We start from the raw sequence: 6338 nt of genomic DNA, 5'->3' as shown, positions 1-6338 counted from the left end.
TGCAGGCATAGAGTTCCTGCCTATACATTATTTCAGCAAAGTAAAGGAAAATGACAATAGCCAACATATATTATGTGTTAGCTATCTGGCAGACACTCATTATATGTATTATTTTACTTAATGCTCTCAATTTCATGAGTTTGCAATAGTCATCACATCTTACAGATTAAGAAAACTGAAACACAATGAGCTTAGCAATTTGCCAAAGGTCCCAGTTCTCACAGCTATAAATTTAGAGCTGAGATTTGAACCCATGTCATTTTGATTCAATACATTTTGCTATGCTGCCATCGACACTAATCCTGAGTATTATGATGGCCACCATTTTGGTCAATTGCTTTTGTAAGGCTTTTCTAGAATAGTCAATACTGGGTCCTGATATTGTACCTAGCTCTCCTACATAGCTGCCCATGGAATATCTTATTTTAGGTTTCTCATTGGTGAATCAATAATCTAAAATTTATAAATCACTATTAGGAAACAAACTTCTGTTAATAAGCTGGCAGAGAAATTGTCAGGTGGTGTTGACTTCAATCTTCAAGCAAGAGTATACATTTAGAGATTGATGATACAATCATTTGTGCTGTCATAGAATCATCAACCTTTATACCTGAAAGGGATTTTATTATATACTGCTACTACTAATAATAACAATAAAACCAACAAGTAATAATAATTATAACTACCAGGTAAATACTGAGCTTTCCATAGTCTAGGTCTTTTTAAAAAATTATTCCATCTATTATTTACTTGATTTAATCCTCAGGATAACACTATTAGATAGGATATCAGTTTACATTCTGATTATTTTACAAATGAAAAATAGACTTGTTATAGTTGAGTAACTTGCCCAAATGATAATTGGCAAAATCAAGATTGAAATACTACAGGGTTTGTGCTCTTGGAAGTATTATGACAATACAGAGTAAGATACTAGTCTCAAGTTGGACTAGTAAAGAGTATTTAGAGGATGTGGAATTTGAAATGAGGCTTCAAGAGTAGGAAATTTCAGGGTAAGATATTCCGTGGGCAGCTATGTAGGAAAGCCAGGTAAGAGCTGTGAGAGGTACAGAGTCTCTCATTTTAGGAAGTGAAGAGCTACCTGAAGGCAACACACGCACATTTGAAATGAAACTGAAAACTGAAGTGTTAAAGAGCTTTAGGAGGTCAGAGCAGAGCAAAAAGCTCAGAGCAGAGCAAAAAGCTCAGAGACAGGGCTAGACTAATCAGGGAAGGTCTGTGGAGGGTGCAGAGACTGAACTGGACCTTGAAAGCTGGGTGAGAGTTATAGTGGAGAGGAGAGGCTGTCCAGGCATGGTGAAGCTCCCACGTACAGCCATGTGAGAATAATTAAGAGTGTTTATGGCATAGTGAGGAGATGCACAATGGTGTGTGTGTGTGTGTGTGTGTGTGTGTGTGTCTGCTCATGTGAGCATGCATGACCTGGTTAAAGGATAATTGTGGTAGATAAGAGAAGTTGGGTGAGTAATACCAGCAGGCAATATGTTGACATGCAACAGTCAGAAGTGGAGGAACCAGTTCAGTGTCCTGCAGACTATAGAATAATGACAGGCCCCGAGGAAGAGAGTTCTATAGTTCTGAATAACTTCAGCTCATGCATCAGTCATGTTAATACCCCTACAGAAAGTAATCTTGTTGGCAGCTTCATTTTAAAATGTTAAGAGCAAAAATAGTCAATGGTAATACAAGTTGTTTATTTTTGAAGACTTCTTATTCTGCTATCTGCAAAGTCTAAATACATGCTGGCAAAGTATACGTCGGCTTACATTGCTTTTTTCATAATTATTCACCAATGTGGTCTCTAATAGTCTTGTATAAAAATTTAATTGGATTGTTAGTGATAAAGAAATCTGAATTTTTTCGTACAAAAGTAGTGGGGTAGGAGAGACAGCAGAGAGATGAAACTGACTTAGGTTGAGGCAATAAAGAATCTGTTAAGAGGTGTATAGAGAGGTACAGAGGCAGGCTCCAGCTACTGCCCCTTTGGGATCTGCTGAATATTCATATTGAGACCATGCTCCCCACCAGTTGTTCTCTGTTAATGCCCGAGCATAGTGGGCTGAGGGGGGCCTGGCTGTTTCTGCCCCATGTGGGGCTGCTCTATGATTGATCTTTGTGCTGGAGCCCTCCGTTGGGCTAGGGAAGACTTTCAGAGCTGTGCTGTTGTTTGAGACTCTTCTTAACTAATCTTCTTTCCTTGTCTCCTTTCACAAGCATCAGCCTTGCATTGTGGTTTGAAGTCTTTGCCTGCCTGCTCCTGTTCACTATTCCCTTTACATTTCAACGCATCTCCCCCAATAAATCTCACACCCTCTAATTCTGTTTTGGTATCTGCTTTCCCCCAAACCCAAACTTACACAGCGTCTTTATGATCATCTAAATCTAATAAAAGATCTATAATAGGGGTTGGCAATCTTTTTCTGTAAAGGGCTACAATGTAAATATTTGAGAGTTGGTGGGCCACATATGGTCTCTGTCTCATATTCATCTTTTTGTTCATATTCCTCTTTTTTTTTTTTTTTTTTTTAAGCAATCCTTTAAAATGTGAAAACCCTTCTTAGCTTGTGGGCTAGGGAAAAACAGCCATGGTTTGCTGACCAGCCTAAGGTACATGGAAGAGCTGGTTTTGGGCATTTGCTTATCTGCTCCATGTTTCAGTTTTATTATCTGTAAAATGGGACTAATTTGTGCCTGTCGAGTTCACAGGGATTTTTTTTTTTTAGCTTTACCAGTGACAGTGGGTAGTCTTGGAGCATGAGGGATGTACACTGTGACATGGTAGAAACAGGTGAATACCAGTGAAAATATGTGGGTCTGGAGAGGCAGACAGACTCTGATGAAGAGAAGAAATTTACAGAAACAGCAACAGTGGGAGCATCAGGAATCCTCCGTTCCGTGACTTCTGTAAGTCACCTGTGCATGAGACCTTAAGAAGTAAAGCAGGAAAAAGCTGGAGTAGAAGGATAGATGCAGGCAGACATGGTGAGGCTCTTGGAACAGTGGAAGGTCCATGGCACGTGCACTCCTTTCATGCTCTTCTCTGTGTCGGGCTTTTCTCCCACTGGCCCTCTCCCTGTTCCTTCATCCTGGGTTCCTTTTGACCTCCATCTCGCTATCTTCTGATCCCCTAACAACCTCTTCATCTATGCCACGAGTCCTTACTCACTCACCCAAGCCCCACTGCCCTTTGGGCCTCCTGCTACCTCTCACTCATGCTGACCTCCGTGCCAGGTGTCTGATCTCAGTGACCTCTTTGTGCTACCTTTTCTTGGGCCACACCTTCATAGGCCAGTCTCTCACTATCCAGGCTCACTTTCCCTCTGCTCTGGCCCCCGTGTTCAGTGAGTCCTGCAAATGGGGAACGAGACCTGAATAATGATGCAGGTTTCTTCCATTCCCCTTTTGTTTCATGGTGAGTGGGTGGGTGAGTGGGGTGTGGTAATGACTAGCTCTCAAGAATTGTCCCAGCAGACTTCTGATATATTTCCCTACTTGGAGTTTTGTAATTTTGTGGGTGGATTTTCTTTTGGAAGGGTTGTAGCAGAGGCAAGTGGCTCTGTCATGGAATTCAGATTGTTCATTTAAAGAAGCTTTGTTTTTGTGGAAAGATGATGACATAGAAGGTGGAGATCTTCCAGGGCACAAATGACCCTTGGCACTGATTGAATTCTCAAAGTTAGATCCAGGTAAGCCTGAAAGCATATTGAAAATGACAAAGGAAGACAAGACTCTCATGATGTTTGTTACTGCATCAGGTAGCCCTGCTGAGGAGATGGAGGAAATCACTAGCCTCTGGCAGGGCAGTCTTTTCAATGCCAAGTACAATGTCCAGAAGTGTACTGTGGGATCAGACCAGGCTATCTTCATGTTTTGTGATGGGGGCTATGCCTGGGAGATCAAAGACTTTTTAGTCACTCAAGATGTGTGCTGAAGTAATTCTGGAGGGACAGATATACCCTGGCAAAGGAGGAAGATGCAAAGAGAAAAATAAAATGTAGCAAGAGAAGAGGAAAAAGAAGGAGAGAGATCTGAAATCAGGCTTCATAGGAAGATAACTGAGCTGGGAATAAAAGAGAAAACCTATAATATAAGAGAAAACCAGCAAAGGAGTAGACAGGACACACAGAGCTCTATGAAGGCTCATGGGTATGGGAACAGGCATGGGAGACTGCACACTGGATGAAATTCTAGTTTTCTTCTAGAAAGGGTCTTCTAGAAAGGGTCTGGTGATTAAAATAAGAATTACTATTTGTAAGGTTTCAAGAGAGATGACAGAGGTTTTCTAATTAAAATTGGACACCGATAAATTAATGTTTACTATAAAACCACCTTAAATGGAAACTTGACTGTGTTGTATTTTCCCATTCAAATTTGGTAAGTCATTGATTCTACTGTGGACTTTCTGTCCTGTGCACATTGCCCGCTCGTTGCACCTGCTTTGGCTGGCCCGCTGGGTCAGTGCTTTTTTTTTTTTTTAATCTTTTTTTTGCAAAAGAATACCAGTCTCTAATCAGACAAGGTTTTAAAACACTTAAGGAGTAAGACATCATTTTCATTACTATATTATGTGCAAAGCATGTCTAGATGTGAAATTAGAACATGCTGTTGGAGCACAGCAGGGAGCTCTAAAGCCTAAATATACAATCAGGAAGCCAGAAAGTGGAGATATAAAATCTATGCAGAAAATGCAGAAAACAGAAAATAATGTAACTTGGAAACTGTGCTGGTTTGGATGTATTATGTCCCACAAAATGCTATTTTCCTTGATGCAATCTTATGGAGGCAGATGTATTACTGTTGATTAGACTGGAATCCTTTGAATGTTTCCATGGAGTTGTGATTCAGTCAACTGTGAGTGAAACATTTGATTGGATGATTTCCATGGAGGTGTTACCCCACCCATTCAGGGTGGGTCTGAATTAAATCACTGGAGCCATATAAAAAGCTCAGACAGAAGAAGCTCGCTGCTACTGCAACTTACAGAGACATTTTGAAGATAGCCATTGAAAGCAGAGTTTTTCTGATGCTTTGGAGGTACTAGCCCAGAGTTTGCCCCAAGAAGGTGACACTGAGACATTTTGGAGAATGCCATTTTGAAGCACAACCTGGGAGCCAGCAGACACCAGCCACGTGCCTTCCCGGCTATCAGGGGTTTTCTGGATGCCGATGGCCTTTCTCCAGTGAAGGTACCCTATTGTAGATGCCTTACCTTGGACACTTTATGGCCTTAAGACTGTAGCTTTGTAACCATATAAACTCCCTTTATAAAAGCCAATCCATTTCCTGGTATTTTGCAAATGGCAGCATTAGCAAACTGGAACAGAAACCCTGTGTATTAACTCTGAATTTCTTTGTCTTGAATTCCTGTCATCAGTGAAAGCAAACTCTTGACATTTGGCAGATTTTATGTGGTCTGCAAAGTTCAGAAGTTGGTTTTCAATGAGAGAAGAAGAATGCTGTTGTTGAGGGTTCATGTTCAATTAATGAGACCATTTTAAAGTGTGTAAATAGGAACTCAGCAGTCTTTTATAGTGTGCAGGTGAGGACTTGATAACCTCATTTATTTCTAAACATTTGTGTTTGATAAAGTGCCTAAATCTGTGGTGTTTTGTATCGTACTAACATAATACACTACCTGTTAATGTCTGATTTTGTTCTTCACATGTTGAAGCCTACTCTGAATGAGTTATGGAACTCATATACAGATATCCTTCTTTTTTTTAGGCATAATTTTTAACAACTAAAATTACTTGGAAAAAAAATAACATTATCCAGGATGGACCATATGTTAGGTCACAATACAAGTCTCAATACATTTTAAAAGGATTGAAACTGTACAAAGTATGTTTTCCAGCCACAATGGAATGAAATTAGAAATCAGTAACAGACGGAAAAGAAGAAAACTCATAAATAAGTGGAAATTAAAATACACATTCTTAAACATCAGTGGGTTGAAGAAGAAATCACAAGGGAAATTAGAAAATAATTTAAGATAAATGAAAATGAAAAACAACAGACCAAAACTTATGACATGCAGTGAAAGCAGTGCTCAGAGGGAAATTTATAGCTGTAAATGCCTACATTAGGAAAGAAGAAAGATGTGAAATCAACAACCTGGCTATATACCTGAAGGAGGTAGATAAAGAAGAACAAACTAAGCCCAAAGCTGGCAGAGGAAAGGAAATAAATGTTAGGGCACAGATTTAAAAAACAGAAAATAAAAAACAATAGAGAAAATAAATGAAACCAAAAGTCTTTTCTTTGACAAGATCACAAAATTGACAAACTTTTAGCTAGGCTGACTATCAAAAAAAGAG

The 6338-nt window shown here is 39.6% G+C and overlaps 1 pseudogene; it reads left to right on the top strand.

Moving 5' to 3' along the window:
* Positions 1–3000: 3000 nt before the first annotated feature.
* Positions 3001–4107, top strand: LOC119540933 (annotated as a pseudogene).
* The last annotated feature ends 2231 nt before the right edge of the window (positions 4108–6338 follow it).

Source organism: Choloepus didactylus, chromosome 7, assembly GCF_015220235.1.
Source record: "Choloepus didactylus isolate mChoDid1 chromosome 7, mChoDid1.pri, whole genome shotgun sequence".
NCBI lineage: Eukaryota > Metazoa > Chordata > Mammalia > Pilosa > Megalonychidae > Choloepus > Choloepus didactylus.
The sequence above is the reverse complement of the archived record's forward strand: the minus strand, read 5'-3'. Positions and strand labels throughout refer to the sequence as shown.